This window comes from Triturus cristatus, chromosome 3_2, assembly GCF_964204655.1.
Source record: "Triturus cristatus chromosome 3_2, aTriCri1.1, whole genome shotgun sequence".
Classification (NCBI taxonomy): domain Eukaryota; kingdom Metazoa; phylum Chordata; class Amphibia; order Caudata; family Salamandridae; genus Triturus; species Triturus cristatus.
This window is the reverse complement of record NC_140584.1, coordinates 129115252-129132975: the sequence shown is the minus strand read 5'-3', so window position 1 is coordinate 129132975 and position 17724 is coordinate 129115252.

The window sequence follows — 17724 nt, the reverse complement described above, 5'->3', positions numbered from 1 at the left end:
CCACTGCTGGGAGTCCTCTGCACCCACCCCCATGTCTGTGTCCACTGCTGGTATTCCTCTGCACCCACCCCCATGTCTCTGTCCACTGCTGGGAGTGATGGGCACCCACCCCTCACATGTCCCTGTCCCCTGCTGGTATTCCTCTGCACCCACCCCATGTCTCTGTCCACTGCTGGGAGCCCTCTGCACCCACCCCCATGTCTCTGTCCACTGCTGGGGGTCCTCTGCACCCACCCCCATGTCTCTGTCCACTGCTGGGAGTCCTCTGCACCCACCCCCATGTCTCTGTCCACTGCTGGAGTTGATATGCACCCACCCCCATTTCTCTGCCCACTGCTGGGAGTCCTCTGCACCCACCCCCATGTCTCTGTCCACTGCTGGGAGTCCTCTGCACCCACCCCCATGTCTCTGTCCACTGCTGGAGTTGATACGCACCCACCCCCATGTCTCTGTCCACTGCTGGGAGTCCTCTGTACCCCCCCCATGTCTCTGTCCACTGCTGGGAGTCCTCTGCACCCACCCCCATGTCTCTGTCCACTGCTGGGAGTCCTCTGCACCCACCCCCATGTCTGTGTCCACTGCTGGTATTCCTCTGCACCCACCCCCGTGTCTCTGTCCACTGCTGGGAGTGATGGGCACCCAACCCTCACATGTCCCTGTCCACTGCTGGTATTCCTCTGCACCCACCCCCATGTCTCTGTCCACTGCTGGGGGTCCTCTGCACCCACCCCCATGTCTCTGTCCACTGCTGGGAGTCCTCTGCACCCACCCCCATGTCTCTGTCCACTGGTGGAGTTGATATGCAACCACCCCCATTTCTCTGCCCACTGCTGGGAGTCCTCTGCACCCACCCCCATGTATCTGTCCACTGCTGGGAGTCCTCTGCACCCACCCCCATGTCTCTGTCCACTGCTGGAGTTGATACACACCCACCCCCATGTCTCTGTCCACTGCTGGGAGTCCTCTGCACCCACCCCCATGTCTCTGTCCACTGCTGGAGTTGATATGCACCCACCCCCATGCCTCTGTCCACTGCTGGGAGTCCTCTGCACCCACCTCCATGTCTCTGTCCACTGCTGGGAGTCCTCTGCACCCACCCCCATGTCTCTGTCCACTGCTGGAGTTGATATGCACCCACCACCATGTCTCTGTCCACTGCTGGGAGTCCTCTGCACCCACCCCCATGTCTCTGTCCACTGCTGGGAGTCCTCTGCACCCACCCCCATGTCTCTGTCCACTGCTGGGAGTCCTCTGCACCCACCCCCATGTCTGTGTCCACTGCTGGTATTCCTCTGCACCCACCCCCATGTCTCTGTCCACTGCTGGAGTTGATATGCAACCACCCCCATTTCTCTGCCCACTGCTGGGAGTTCTCTGCACCCACCCCCATGTCTCTGTCCACTGCTGGGAGTCCTCTGCACCCACCCCCATGTCTCTGTCCACTGCTGGAGTTGATACGCACCCACCCCCATGTCTCTGTCCACTGCTGGGAGTCCTCTGCACCCACCCCATGTCTCTGTCCACTGCTGGGAGTCCTCTGCACCCACCCCCATGTCTCTGTCCACTGCTGGAGTTGATATGCACCCACCCCCATGCCTCTGTCCACTGCTGGGAGTCCTCTGCACCCACCTCCATGTCTCTGTCCACTGCTGGAGTTGATATGCACCCACCACCATGCCTCTGTCCACTGCTGGGAGTCCTCTGCACCCACCCCCATGTCTCTGTCCACTGCTGGAGTTGATATGCACCCACCACCATGTCTCTGTCCACTGCTGGGAGTCCTCTGCACCCACCCCCATGTCTCTGTCCACTGCTGGGAGTCCTCTGCACCCACCCCCATGTCTCTGTCCACTGCTGGGAGTCCTCTGCACCCACCCCCATGTCTGTGTCCACTGCTGGTATTCCTCTGCACCCACCCCCATGTCTCTGTCCACTGCTGGGAGTGATGGGCACCCACCCCTCACATGTCCCTGTCCACTGCTGGTATTCCTCTGCACCCACCCCCATGTCTCTGTCCACTGCTGGGAGTCCTCTGCACCCAGCCCCATGTCTCTGTCCACTGCTGGGAGTCCTCTGCATCCACCCCCATGTCTCTCTCCACTGCTGGGAGTCCTCTGCACCCACCCCCATGTCTCTGTCCACTGCTGGAGTTGATATGCACCCACCCCCATGTCTCTGTCCACTGCTGGGAGTCCTCTGCACTCACCCCCATGTCTGTGTCCACTGCTGGTATTCCTCTGCACCCACCCCCATGTCTCTGTCCACTGCTGGGAGTGATGGGCACCCACCCCTCACATGTCCCTGTCCACTGCTGGGAGTCCTCTGCACCCACCCCCATGTCTCTGTCCACTGCTGGGAGTCCTCTGCACCCACCCCCATGTCCCTGTCCACTGCTGGTATTCCTCTGCACCCACCCACCCACCCACTTGCGCCCTTGCTGTGGTACACTGCTGTCCTGGGCATACACCACCCCCAATTTACAGATGATGTGCTGCACCAAGCCATACACCTACATCCGTGGCGTGTGTACGCCTTGTATCCATCATGTAATGGGGCTGTAGGGGTACGGGTGGTACGGCCTGTACCCATGCTCTGGGGGCGTGGGTACGGGCCGTACCACTATTGTGGCGGTGCCGTAGGGGTACGCGTGGTACGGCCCGTACCCATGCTCTGGGGGCGTGGGTACGGGCCGTACCACCATAGAGGCAGTGACGTAGGGGTATGCGTGGTATGGCCCGTACCCACGCTCTGGGGGGCGTGGGTACGGGCCGTACCATCATTGTGGCGGTGACGTAGGGGTACGCGTGGTACGGCCTGTACCCACACCCCCCAGAGCGTGAGTACGGGCTGTACCACCATTGTGGCGGTGACGTAGGGGTACGCGTGGTACGGCCCGTGCCCATGCTCTGGGGGGCGTGGGTATGGTCCGTACCACCATTGTAGTGGTGATGTAGGGGTACGCGTGTACGGACTGTACCCACGCTCTGGGGGCGTGGGTACGGTCCATACACGCGTACCCCTACATCAGCACTGCAATGGTGGTACAGACCGTACCCACGCTCTGAGGGGCGTGGGTACGTCCAGTACCACCATTGTGGTGGTGACGGGTACGCGTCCAAGTCCACTTCCATTGTGGCGGGACGTGGGATTGGTGGACACGCCCCCGAAGTGACCAGACCATGGAGGTAATTAATGTGCAGGATAAATTTGTTTTTTGTGGGGTGTGGGTTATGTTTCCTGCCCCTTGCACCCCCTCCCCTTTGCCCCTGGGGGTTGTTCTGACCTTCTGCGGCGTTTGCATTGGTTTCTGAACACGAGGTCGTAGGCTATGAATGCCGGGATGACGCGTAGGTTGGGGTCCATCGCTGTCCGTTGCGTACCGGCGCTCCTTGTTCGCGTCGTCCTCAATTTCCCGGCAGTTTTTGGCTCCCGTAAAAAATGCTACGTGCGGAGTGACGTAGGCACGAATCGTACTTGCTGGTCCATAAAACGCTACCTGACTCCGTCCGGACGTCGCGTATGCGCCGTCCAGATTCAGATTTGTATGTATTTTTTTGACGGTTGGTCTTTTGTACGACTCGTACGGAAATGGTATTTCTGTGCGAATCGTACTTGCGAGTTTGTAAGGTGTTTTTCCCGGGTACGAGTCGGACGGAGAAAACGCTCCTTACGACCATTTGTACCCGGGTTTTACAGGATCAGAATCGGCACCCAAGTAGTGGATGAACATGAGATCCAATTAATCATAAGCGTACTTAAAAATGTAAAGAATATTAGCACTGCTACCCCAAGGGTAACATAATGAAAGCCTTATGAAATAATCATTAACCCCTTCAGTGCCCATGACGAGATAGTCTTGTCATGGAGCGTGGTTGCGCTGTGCCCATGACGAGACTATCTCGTCATGAACCCCGCCCGCTAATAAAACGCCCGGCACAGGGCGTGGAAAGGGCGGGTCACTGAAGAGGTTAACAAAGCCAATAGTTCTGACTTTCTGTTAGCCAAAGTGATTAGCAATAGCAGTGCAACACTGTTTGTATTGCCCCTCAGTTTTCTAGAAAGAAACTCCCATAAGGAAGTAACATCTTTGGCTAGAACAATATGGAATATGGAAGTAGGGCTCCTTTGCTGAACAGACTGCATTAACAGAGTAATCCATATGCTTAAAATAAGTGCATTGTGAATAAGCTCCAGAAGATGACATTTGTGGTGTAAGTGATGAACTTAAAAGGCATACTAAAAGAATTCGCAAGGTATACCCTTGTTAGAAAAGGGCTAGTATTGTTGCTACACTTTAAGAAAGGCTATGTGTATGCACAGCGTTGCTCTGTGAGCAATTAAGCAATACATCCAACAGCATGTTATTGTGAAAGCAGTGTAGAACAAATGAACATGCAAAGTCGAATGATAAATAGCACAGTGTCTTTATAAGAAACTAAGGCATCACAAGAGAACGCACTTCCTAAACAAAAACGACCCACACCAGTAATTAAGATCTTTGGGGCACCAAAATAAATGTCTCACAGAACACACACTAGCTATCACTTACAAACTATGGGGTCTATTAGGATGGCGGGTGGTGGCACCACCGCGGTGCCTGCGGTGGCAGAAAGTGCCTTTTTCCGCAGGCCAGCAGCAGTCCTCACGCCCGCCTTATTAGTATGGCCAAACACAGCCAATTTCCCGTCCGCCGCGGTGCGACATGTACCGCCATCAAAGTGTGCCTGCCACCGCAGCGGTGGGAGCCAATGGAGACTCACCGCTGTGCGGAATGACGTCCCATCCGCTGTACAAATCAGGATGTCTCAAAAAGCCAGTCGCACCACAGTGGAGAAACCGCCCAACTAGAGACGGTGGAAGCTCGACAGCGGAGCTCGAAACCTGATTCCCGGTCCCGGCCGCAATGGATCCAGCTCTTCACGTCTTTCCGGTGCTGTACCTGATACATCACCAGCAACTCATGGCCCATCGCAGACACCACCGCAGGTACGCACCAACACAATCCCGCACACAGCCACAAAACACAACTCATGGGCTGATACAGGGTCCCTGGCCACACCAGATACCCTGGCTGGAACAGGAACACATCCACAAGTGTACCCACACATGTCCTACCTGCCACCAACTCACCCCTCCGCAGCCAGGTCACACATCACCGCGATCTCCAAGTAATGTCCCGGTCACATCACCGCAGCAGTGAAGACAAGGGAAAACATGCCCACAATGCAGAAGGCAGGGCCAGCGTCAGGCATGGGCAGGACATAAAGTACACAGGGCCACACCTCCCCACTCCACACACTGCCCCCACAACATGAATGGACATGCCATGTGCATCCCCTGTGCACCCCCATGCTCAACACCAAGCTAGGTGAATCCACACCCTGCACAACACAACAAAGCTACTAAGGGGACAGCCACAGCAGGAGTGGCTGCAGAGGAACACTCAGCACAGAAGCACAGGCCCAGGGCAACCCACACACCACAACAACACCACATTCATGACAAAAAAGCTGAGTACAAGCACAAAATGAACACACACACATACAATGAACAAACATCCTACTGGACACACAGCCTGCCAAGTCACACAGACATACCCCACACTAACACACATCCACATACACAGACCACATGCCACCAGCAATGGAGCACAACATATAGGAAAGCCAAACTGAGGTGCACACAAATGGAAGGCCAAGGAGACAACCAGCAAGTATGTGTACATCACATGCAAGACAAGGAACAGAGAACAACACCCTCACCATCAAATCACACATGGCTGGCACAGTGAGTGAACTCAAACCACAGTCACCTCAGTGCAACAACTCAGAAAGACAGCAAGGCAACCCATGTATAGGCACAGGGATGAAAGGAATGCCCTGAAGTCAAACTGTGAACAGCCACACATATGTACACAACAACTTCACAGAAGTATGCCAGCAGCAAAACACACAGGGCACATTGACACACTTCATGACTGTCAAACACAAGTAGGATTCATCAGACATACCCCCCTCACACCTGCAGCACACAACCCCAGTGTCAGACACACAGAAGGGCATCAATAATGTCCAGTCAATACACAGACAAACAATCACACTCCATGGGGGTATCCACAAACATCACACACACACAGGGATGCCAGAACCAATGTCTGCACAAAAACAACAGACAAACACATAACTCAACAGAAACACACACAGAACCACAACAAGACCATACATGACTTGTGCAGCCAAACTGTGGGAAAGCAATGGGAGCACAGACAGGAGTGCAAAACCTTATCAGTCACGAACAATGCACAGACAACATACCACAACACAGAGAAGAAGTGCACCATCACAGAACAACACAGCCACATCAAACACACAACAGATGCACATGACAATAAAACACATAGCAAAGACAGCAGGACATCAGGGAATGCACACCAGGCCAGGACAAGGCAACATACGCATGAGTGGCACAGTGCTCCTGGTCAAAGATCTGCACCACAAAGCACAGTGTCACAAATGAAGTGATGGGGAGGCACACACACAGGCAACACAAGGGGACAGCTGACATCAAATTGAAGTGGTGTGCACTTCAGTAGTGGACATGGCAGGAGTGTACCATACACAAATAGAGGGAGTGCTGACTCACAATGTCAAGGCATCTGAAGCACAGATAGGGGATGGTATGACACCGCACGCCACATGCCACACTGGAGGTAATAAAGCACCATGTGACAGCAATGCATGAGAACATCACACCCACAATGTCAGTGTGTTTGAGCAGGTATGCACAGTGAGTACAAACAGTATCAAGATACGGCTGTTCAACTAAACCCTGACTTGCCAGTCACACACTCTGAATACTCACAATTGGCAAAAGCAACAAGTAGGAGTCAGCCAGAACTGCAAGGACACACCAACACACTGCACAATGCACAACATACAACTCACACATGTGCTCACAATCACCATCACAGGCCTGAACAATCACACAAACAGGCACTCTACTCCTGGGTGACACGTGTGTAGTTAACATTGCATGGGCACACACACATCAACACTCACGACAAACTCACCCCCTTCACACTGCTCACTTCTTGACCACCCAAGTGCACACATTGAAAGTAACCCATGTGACTAGGATGACTGCCCATCACAACATGACCATACTCCTACACTGCTGGGCACACAGAAATTAAGAACACACATACATGAAGACCCTGGCCAGCCTGCCTGCAAGCCTATGGAAAGAATCTCACACTGTGCTGGCAGGGCCCCCAAACCTGACATGTGTACAATATAGCCAACATGAACAAAGAATGAAAATGACAACGGCTTACCATCTAAAAACAACATAATTGCACCCACAAGTATCACAGTCAGGAAGAACTGAAGTCCCTGTCACCCCAGTACAAAATTTAACAAGTCAGACAAGCCATTGGCAATGTTGAAGTGGCACACAGGGCATGTGGCACAGTAAACCATATACACACAGGAAAAACCGCATTCAGTAAGGACACTGACAAAACAGACAACAGGAGCAACTGTCTTTTTTCACAAATTGCACAGATATGCCCCATTAGAGAAGAGCAAGGCACAAAATGCAGAGCTTGTCCATGAGAAGCTGCACAGGCAGGAGGCACACAGCAGTGAACGACAAGGCCAGTGGGCAGGACAAAGTGCAGAGTGAGACAATGAGAAGCTGCACAGGGAATAGTTCAACACAGCAAGGAGCAACAAGGCCAGTGGTCAAAACGAAGTGCAGAGCTTGTCCATGAGAAGCTGCACAGGCAGGGGGCAAACAGCAAGGCCAGTGGCCAGTCCAAGGTGCAGATGAGGTACATGAGAAGCTGTATAGGGAATAGTTCAACACAGCAAGGAGCAACAAGGCCAGTGGTCAAAACGAAGTGCAGGGTGAGTCCATGAGAAGCTGCACAGGCAGGGGGCAAACAGAAAGGCCAGTGGCCAGTCCAAGGTGCAGATGAGGTACATGAGAAGCTGCACAGGTAATAGTTCAACACAGTAAGGAGCAACAAGGCCAGTGGTCAAACCGAAGTTCAGAGCTTGTCTATGAGAAGCTGCACAGGCAGGGGCCATACAGCAAAGCCAGTGGCCAGTCCAAGGTGCAGCTGAGGCACATGAGATACTGCACAGACAAGGGACAAACAGCAAGGCCAGTGGCCAGTACAAGGAGCAGATGAGGTAGATGAGAAGCCGCAGAGGGAATAGTTCAACACAGCAAGGAGCAACAAGGCCAGTGGTCAAAACTAAGGGCAGAGTGAGTCCATGAGAAGCTGCACAGGCAGGGGGCACACAGCAGTGAATGACAAGGCCAGTGGGCAGGACTAAGTGCAGAGTGAGTCCATGAGAAGCTGCACAGGCAGGGGGCACACAGCAGTGAACGACAAGGCCAGTGGGCAGGACTAAGTGCAGAGTGAGTCCATGAGAAGCTGCACAGGCAGGGGGCACACAACAGTGAACGACAAGGCCATTAGGCAGGACTAAGTGCAGAGTGAGTCCATGAAAAGCTGCACAGGGAATGTGTGCGACTGTACCCTGCTATGGTCAGCAGCACAGTCTGGGGTGTCACGATGGGCAGCACTGGCACCGCATTGGGAGAGACAGGTGTGTGAGGTTGACCAACACTCAGACTTGGCTGTCAGTCGGACTGGGAGCTGGCTGAGTGTCGGGCACAGTTGGAGCACTTGACTGGGGAGAGAGAGGCCCAGTTGAGGTAGAGAAAGCAGTGGCTTGGCAAGCTGGAGGGCTGCTTGGACCAGGTAGTGTAGTGGCACGTGGAGTCATGCTGCCGTGAGATACAGTGTGGGTGGGAGATTGTGGAGGGGTGCCTTTCCACTTCTTGGGGACTGGAAATTGCTTCCCTGTCTTGGGATTAATGGGAAGTGGTGTGGACACAACAGGCCCACTCACCACCAAAGCTGCATCAGGTGCAGATGGTGGCCCTCCCTCTGGGGACATGCTGGATCCAGCGGTACGCTACGCATGGCCTTGCCTTGGCCCCTCCATCCCCTGTCTACCAAGTGTTCCCCCTACAGTGCCCTCCTTTCCCTGCTTCACTAGGTTTGGAATGGGAGTCGAGGTAGTAGGTGAATCTGCCTTGGAGCCCTTCTTATGTGTACCCTTGGCAGGCACCACCTTCTCAGTGGGCACGGAAATACACTGCTTGTCTTTGCAAGACGCTTTTGGGACAGGAGAGCCCTTGGCTGGGGATGGCTGTGAGCCATGTGACCCTGAGGTCTGCTTCTTTGCTTTTTGGACCCTGGTGTCGCCTGACGGGCTTTTGTCTTTGCGCTCTGGGGTGGCTTTGGTTTTCTGTGGGAATGGTGTCTGCGGCCTGGACTGCTTGGGCTGCTGATACTGCTGTGTGCTTCGTGTGCTGTATCGTGACCTTGAGGTCTGTGGAGCGTGGTCATTATCGTCAGACGTGGCCACTGGCATGGGGGTGGACAAAGGGACTGGAGCTGGACTCTGAGATTGTGCCAGTTGAAGGGCTGCCGCCACTACAGATAACAAAGACTGGACAGTTTGGTGCAGCCCACCCACATCTGAATGTATGTCCTCCATGAAAGCAACCACCTGAGCCAATTTTTTGTCGTGGTCTATGAATGCATTGAGGAGAGGTGTCTGGCCTACACACAGTTGGCGCAAACGGTCCACAGACTCAGCACTGAATGCAGCAGGGGGGACAGGGGCAGGGTCTGCAGTGCCTGGGGTGAAGGACACTCTTCCCCTCTTACGGGTGCAAACAAGGGCAGCACCAGAGGAAGTGACTGTGAGGGTGGGCACTGTACGCTGTGTGGTGGAAGATGATGCAGAGTCCCCATATCCTGTGCCTGCAAACATGGATGCGTCACCGCTGGCATCAGATGACGTTGGACTTTGCGTCACGGGCTGTGATTCCTCCAGCAGACTCCTGTCCCCCTCCAATGCGCTGGTCACATCTGAGTCACTGGGCTCCTGTCCAGCTGTTGTGCTTGTTTCCCCACCACTGGTGTCCGTCCCCTGTCCCTCCGTGACCACGGGAGATGCTGCATGAGAGAGAGAGATGTAGGGTCAGTTCAGTGGCAGCAACAGAACAAACATATGCAAGCAAAGCAACCATGAAGATGACTAAATCTACATGTTGCACGCCACCCTGTGCAATAACATTGTGCAAACACACTTTTGTTACTCAAACAGTGTGTGTAAACAAGAAAACCAGGCATAAGTGAGCCATGTGATGACCACACAGCACAACATCCTACATGTGGCTCCATTCAAACAGTAACACAAATAGCTCAGACCTGAAGCCCACCACCCAGAATGCTATTGAAATGCCCAGTAGTCGAATTTCCTTAGGAAGTACAGGTAGGACTAATGCATGACAGCTGCACCCAGCACAGAGGCCACTTACAAGCCAGTGCATCACACTACCAACATCACATAGCCCAGCGCTGGCACAGGCTCTGTACACATGCAGCCACACACAGCCAAAGTCACCCTTCCCAGAATACTCACCCCTAATTTGCTGCTGATGCTCCTTCAATCATGCATCCAGCTCACGGTGTATCACGGCCAAGATGCGGCACATTAGTGGTGTCATGCTGCGCTGTGCCAACCTTCCAGTGGGAGGAAGCAGCCCCAGTGTCATATCTGCAATGTTCTTTGCCAGCAGTGAGATGTCGTCCCACCTCTTGTGGCAGTGGGTGCGCCGTCGGTTTGAGACACCCAGAGCCCGCACCTTGCTCGCAATGATCCTCCACATGGCCTTACGCTGGTGTACTTTGAGCTGCAGGCATGGGAGACAAGAGGGGGCAAACATCAGTGACACAGTGTCATGTAACAAAATCACTCAGGACAGTAGCATGAAACTGATTCATCCCAAATCCACAGATATGTCTTGCAGAGACAGGAATGCATCTCACATGGTGCATCTGCATGTGAGGAGCACACGTAAACGCATGCAGGTGTGAGGGGGGACACAGTACCTGCACATCTCATGTACAAGCAGGATGCCAGCACAGAAAGCCATGTGTACTCTGCCCACATCTACTGTCCATTTCTAGGTAGAGCTAGACATACATCACATATCAACATGTGTTTGGCGGAGACTCACTGTTTCCAACACTGTGCAGGCCTCAACGACCTTGCCCTGTGAATTGCTCACTGTGTCATGTATGTCACATTGAGGGACATGACCTCACAAACCCACACCCTTCTCACAGGGCCAGTCGTGTGCAATCTACAGGGCTGAGATGGCTCATTGATGGAGAGTCCTGCAAAAAACACACATGTAACACTCTGTACATTCAATGATGTGTCCTTGTCAGATTGGGCGGTGACTGTGCAGGCCAGGTGGGCTCACACTGAGATGGACAACAGGGACCCACACAGCCATTCACACAAACAATCACTGTCCCTACTCCTGCATTACCAACTTGCTGCATCACTGTATGGCTGACAAGACATCACATGTCCCTCCAATCTTGACGTGCAGGCAGGGAAACGTGTGGAGTAGGGAACACCCCCCTTCACCTTAGGAAACAGCATGTTAGGCAGTGCATGACACAACCCCACACTCTCAGGCACATACTGCATCAGACCGACTACATATGTGCCCCCCCCTGCACTCTCACCCCTACTGTTGAAGACTTACCATGACATTTGGGGCACCATATAGCCTTGGGTACTGTGTGAGCACCTCTACCACCACGACTGCCAGCTCCTCGCTTGTGAAGGGACTGGCAAGGATCTTCTCAGTCCTTGCCATCACTATGGACATGAGACAGCAGCGGCGGCAGTGGGTGGTGAGGGGTCTTAGGCAGCAGTCCCTGGAGGCAGCAGCAGGTGAGGGGTCTCAGGCAGCAGTCCCTGGAGGCAGCAGCAGGTGAGGGGTCTCAGACAGCAGGCTCGGTGAGCAGTGGGAATGTGGGGCTATCTCCCACACATAAGTAGCCCCCTGGTGTCGTTTCAGTGGTTCTAAGCTGCTGCAATTGGTGTTCCAGGTCAGCCTTTTTCAAATGCATCCAATGACCGGCTCCACACTGGCGGAGCACGCCTACCGCGATTTTCAAAATTGCATCAGACCACCATGATACCGGATCCCATTGGCTGTAAGGACATGGTCCATGGTGGTGACACACCGCAGGGACCAGGCGGTAGCTACTGCGAGTTGGGTGCCATACAGTGACATGGGTGTCTGGGATTTGGGTGGTGGAGCATGCCAACCACCATTTCACCATGTGCATATGCCTATCACTACCGCGATTGTGTCCCGGGCATTGGCGGTGACACACCGCAGGGGCCAGGCAGTAGCTACCGCGAGTTGGGTGCCATACAGTGACAGGGGTGACCGGGATATGGGTGGTAGGTGACTGTGACAGCACCAATGGACACATCATGCTGTGTCAATGGCCCTCTGGCAGTCATCCACAGTGCACAGTGGCCACATGGTTAATGGCACGTCATAGTGCACACAATGCCAATGTGCCATGTACCCCACTGCTGACTACACATGCCATGTTTGTGTATGTGATTTCTTAGATTGGCATGTACTCCTTCACATGTCATTTGTGATATTGATGGGCCTGTAAACAGGACAGTGGTGTTATGGACTCCCCAATGTGTACACTTGTCAAGGTGTAAAAGTGCAGGGAAAATCACTTAAAGGTTTTTCAAGATTAAGATTGTCCATACGTGCCTGTTCACTTATGTTTGACCATGCACACACTCGTCATGTATGCTCAGCCTGTGATCATTGTGTTGTTGATGTGTGCCAGGTTCGACTAACACCTGAAGGTGTGTCAGGTGCAGCAGCTAGGTGTGAGACAGTGGTGTTGCATTTTTACACAAATGCTGGATGATTTACTTCCAGGCGTGCCCATGGTGAACGTGGCCATATCCATATGTGCATTCTCCTATGGCGGGTATGATTTGGAGGTACTTGCTGTGTGTCAGTTGACAGGTGTACGAACAGTGTAGCTGGAGGAGTCCCTACACGTCAGCTGGTCTGTAACACAATTTTGATGATAGTCATTGTTGACGTTGTGTCTGCCAAAACGTGAGATGCTGTGCCCATCTCATGATGTATTGCATTGACATGTGTCCACTTTCATCTCAACTAGGAGAAGACCAAATCTGCACCATCCCTTCACAGTGCTGGCAGACATGGAGAATGAGAAGATCAACCGGAAATTCCGTCTGGATAGAGCTACCCTACAGACCCTTTGTGCTCAGTTGGAGCCCCACCTGCAGCCTCGCCGAACATATCCAACAGCTTTCACCCCCACGTCTAAGGTGACGGTGGCCCTGCATGTTTTTTGCCACTGGATCATTCAAGCACACAGTGTCCAGCGCAGGTGGGATGTCACAACCTATGTTCAGCATGGTGCTGCGTGATGTTCTGTCCGCTATGATGATCTACAAGGACACATATATCCATTTCCCCAGGGGGCATGAATTGGCTGCTGTGAAGGGAGATTTTTATTCCCTTGGACACATCCCCCATGTTGTTGGTGCCATTGATATCACCCATGTTGGGCTTGTACCATCACAGGCACGTGAGCACATCTACAGGAATCGGAAACATTTCCACTCCATAAATGTGCAGGTGGTATGCCAGGCAGATATGATCATCTCGCACGTGTATGCCAAATTTCCAGGCTCGACCCATGACTCCTACATCCTGCAGAACAGCATTGTACCACAGCTGATGACTAATCTGCTTCCTGAGCGTGCATGGATTGTGGGTGAGTATGCCTAGTCAAATAGCATGCTGTGTGTGTGACATGCTGTCCTCTGACCCAGCAACATTCCAATGTGTATCTGTGTTTGTCACACATAGGTGACTGCATATCCCAACCGTCCTTGGTTGCTGAGCCCACTGCGAAATCCCAGGACACCAGCTGATGTCCGCTACAATGATGCCAATGGGAGGACACGTTGTGTGGTAGAGCGTACATTTGGTCTGCTGAAGTCACGTTTCCACTGCCCGGACAAGACCGGAGGTGCACTGATGTACTCGCCCGGGAAGGTATGTCAGATTGTAGTGGCATGCTGCATGCTCCACAACCTAGCCATTCACAAGGAGATCCCCCTGATCCAGGATGATGATGAGCATCAAAGGCCCCCGGCTGCAAACCAACCCGTGTCCAGTGATGAGGACAGTCAAGAGGAGGAAGGTGTTGACCTGTGTCAACAGCTCATCACCCACTACTTCACTTGAAGGTGAGTGACAATGTACAACGGATCCATTGTCTCATGATGTTGCTGTTGTTGTGAATATGTATGTGGGCTTTGTGACTGCAGCCGGTTGTTGACTCAATGGTGGCTGACAATGTTTCTGGAACAGGGTAGTTTTGTACATTGACAGGATGTGTATGTTGGCACTTGTTGCCCATTGTGATGTGTGCATGTTGGATTATCTTGATGGTAGGTGTTGTGTGATGTCTGTGATGCCACACCCAGACTAGTGAATGTTGTTCTGTTGTGTTTTCCTAGGTGCCTTCAACTTCTTGTTGCCTACATACATTCCATTCTCCTGGACATTGTAATCATGTTGAAGACTGTACATCCTGGAATAAAGACGGAGCAGACACAACAACGTGTGTAAGGATTTATTATCTACAATGGTGACATGTGAGGGGGTGAGCATTTACATTGAAGTGATTAGTGGAGCAGTGAGTTAACAGTTGTGGTAAATGAGATAATCGAGTAGTCACAAAATTGATGTGGTGACCCAGTTCAACAGACAGATGCCATTCACAAGGCAGTGTGGGGAAGGACAGTCCAAAAAGTCAATGCAGTGGTGAAGATGGTTGCCATCATGGCTGGCTCCGTGACTTGCGTTTGGCAGGTGCTTTGCCTCCAGTTACTCCCAGGGTTTTTTTCGGACGGCCCCTTCGTCGCTTGGCAGGGGGGGCCCTGCTGTAGTGCCAGCGGGGTCTGAGGACTCACCCCTCTCTGTGGCCGCAGGGGAGGATGGTGAACTGTCATCCTGCAGCCCACCAGAGGGAGGTGGAGGTGTTGGTTGTGGCGCAGGCCTGTCCCTCAGTACTGCCACTTGCTGGCCGAAGAGGTCCACAATTTGTCCCATGTGGGTGTCGATGGACCTCATCAGCTGGATGAGCTCGCGGAACACTTCTTCCGACCGGCCCGCTCGTCCCTGGGCACGTTCATATGCCCCAATGACTCTGTTAATGTGGTCCAGGGATTGGGTCCCAGCCTCTTGTTGTCTGTGAGTGACCCTGCCCCTCCCACCTTCCCTGCTGCCACAGACCTGTTGCCTCACCACTGTAGGCAACTGCATCCTCTCCCTGCCCTCCTCAGTTGGTGGGGTGGGGTGGTCATTCTCTGGGACAGGGGGAGTGATGCAGGCAGCACTGGTGGTGAAAATGTTGGTGGTGGTGATGGTGGTGGTGGAGGACACAGGCCGTGGCCACAGGGGAGGATGTTGAACTGTCATCCTGCAGCCCAGCAGAGGGAGGTGGAGGTGTTGGTTGTGGTGCAGGCCTGTCCCTCAGTACCGCCACTTGCTGGCCTAAGAGGTCCACAATTTGTCCCATGTGGGTGTCGATGGACCTCATTAGCTGGATGAGCTCGCGGAACACTTCTTCCGACCAGCCCGCTCATCCCTGGGCACGTTCATGTGCCCCAAGGACTCTATTAATGTGGTCCAGGGATTGGGTCCCAGCCTCTTGGTGTCTGTGAGTGACCCTGCCCCTCCCACCTACCCTGCTGCCACGGACCTGTTGCCTCACCACTGTAGGCATCTGCATCCTCTCCCTTCCCTCCTAAGTCGGTGGGGTGGGGTGGTCATCCTCTGGGACAGGGGGAGTGTTGCAGGCAGCACTGGTGGTGGTGATGTTGGTGGTGGTGGTGGTGATGGTGGTGGTGGAGGACGCACAGGCCGAGACAGCAGGGGCCTGCAGAGACATTGGTATTGCAGCACATGTGGTGGGGGTACGATGGGGTCCTGGGACCTGTTGCGCCCTGGCTCACCAGATGGGCCGGCTTTGAGCTCATCGTCCAGAGACTCCCAGGAGTCAACATCCGAGAGTCCATGTACCGGGGGATAAACTGCCTCTGCAGGTTGCTGGTGTTTTCTTCTGTAGTGAGTTCTTGGTCACCTGTGGATCAGATGGGAGATGGTCATTGTAGTGCACCCTGAAAGCTTTGTGTTAGCTGTATATCATTCACTGTTTGTACACCACACAGTTGACTAATCATCACATTTTTTCTATGTGAACTACTGTGCCTCCTGACATGATGCTGTGGTACATGCATTACTTGTCCATGGTGTGAGTTGTCAATACCTACCATGCGCAACGTGCATAATTTGTGAGTACAGAGACATGTTGCCATCTAGGGTCTAGCACCACTAAAAATGTTGGTGAGGTCTATTTTAGGCTTACTCTGCCCTGTCAGACATTACATCTGGGCATGAACCGGCCATTGTCATCTCCTGCATACCTTTGTCTTGTCATGTGCATATCTGGATTTGTACCACCAACCATGCTTTCTTGTTTCTCATTTGGTCCTTGCTGCTCTGGCCCCATGGCACTTTCACATGGAATTCAGTGCTGTGCATGATTGTGCCCAGACTTTCTTCTACATGTGCATTGGTGTGTCACACTTTGGTTGCTGTTGTTTCATTTGCTTAGCTGTGTGCACACTGTGAGTGGCAATAGGATCTGTGTGTATGTGTGTGCAATGAGAGGGCTGGAGGTCATGTGGCACCATGCTTTTTGAGGAGAATGGCTGTGTGCACATACTGCCTACTTACCTGTTATGTTTTCCCATTTGACTTGACACATCTGTGTGTGTGTGTGTGTGTGTGTGGTGGAGGCTTGCATCCTGCTCAGGGGTGTGACAAGCAAGCATGATATGTCTACCTACCTATTAGTTTGTTTGTAGTGATACAATATCTGACACATGCATCTGGGTGGGAGGGGAGGCTCCATCGTGATGGTCTGAGGGACGAGTCAGCCTGGGGTGAGTTGTTGTTCAGGCATCCCACCCCCAAACAGACCTCCCAGGGAAGATGTCTGCCTACCTGTTAGTTTGTTTGTAGCGAGCCAATGGCTTGGACCTGCTTCTGGGTGTGGAGTGCTCCATCCTGCTTGTGTTGGGACAGGGCTGCCTGGTGGGAGTTGTAGTGCAGACCTTCCCCCCAAGACCTCCCTGTGAAGTTGGCCACCTACCTGTTAGATGACGTCAACAAGGCAATGGCTGCAACATGCTTTTGGGTGGGGGTGGTGCTCCATCGTGCTCAGGTGTGGGACAGGGTGCATGGTGGGAGTTGTAGTACAGTCTTCACACCCACAAACACCCCTCACTGTTAAGATGTCTACCTAGCTGTCAGTTTGTTTGTAGTGGGACAATGGCTTCCTGATGCTTCTGGGTGGGGGACAGTGCTCCATCCTGCTCTGGGGCGGGACAGGGGGCATGGTGGGAGCTGTAGTGCAGGCCTCCCACCCTCACACAGCTTCCATGACAAGATGGCTACCTACCTGTTAGTATGTTTGTGGTGAGACAATGGCTTCCAACTGCTTCTGGGTGGGGGCAGTGCTCCAACCTTCTCAGGGGTGGGTCAGTGGGCCGGATGTGAGTTGTTGTGCAGGCCTACAACCCCCAAACAGCCCTCCCAGGGAAGAGGTCTACCTTCCTGTTAGGTGAGTGTGAACCATTCAATGGCTGGCAAATGCCTCTGGGTGGGGGTGAGTGCTTCATC